The sequence below is a fragment of the Penaeus monodon genome, chromosome 30 (genome assembly GCF_015228065.2).
Source record: "Penaeus monodon isolate SGIC_2016 chromosome 30, NSTDA_Pmon_1, whole genome shotgun sequence".
Classification (NCBI taxonomy): Eukaryota; Metazoa; Arthropoda; class Malacostraca; order Decapoda; family Penaeidae; genus Penaeus; species Penaeus monodon.
The window spans coordinates 14,717,803-14,718,145 of NC_051415.1; the positions used below are offsets into that span (position 1 = coordinate 14,717,803).

The window sequence follows — 343 nt, forward strand, 5'->3', positions numbered from 1 at the left end:
GCCGACGTTAATGTGAATTCCCATCTTCCTTTTCTCTTCTCTCTTTACTCTTCGTTTCTCCATCTACCTCCGGTGATCATCTGTGACCTCTCCCCCCCCCTCGCAGATTCTCACGGTTCCTTTTCACAGCCTATTCTCTTTAGGCCTGCACATCTTCGGCCGAGGCTTCCGACCACGCATGCGCACCTCTCGCCTGCGTGTGTATCTGCCATTGCGCGCGTAAATATTGCAGCAGCCAATCGTGATAAACAGATTATCGGTTGCGGGGAATCAAGAAGTCCAATTATCTTGATGATCGAATAGGCGGGGTCTAGGAATCTGGGGGAGGGGGTTGGATGCTGGT

At 51.9% G+C, this 343-nt stretch overlaps 1 protein-coding gene across 1 annotated transcript in view; it reads right to left on the bottom strand.

Moving 5' to 3' along the window:
* LOC119592543 (serine/threonine-protein kinase BRSK2-like) overlaps positions 1-343 on the bottom strand; it is a gene marked incomplete at its 5' end in the record, with an annotated part of 48,994 nt that overhangs the window by 12,803 nt on the left and 35,848 nt on the right.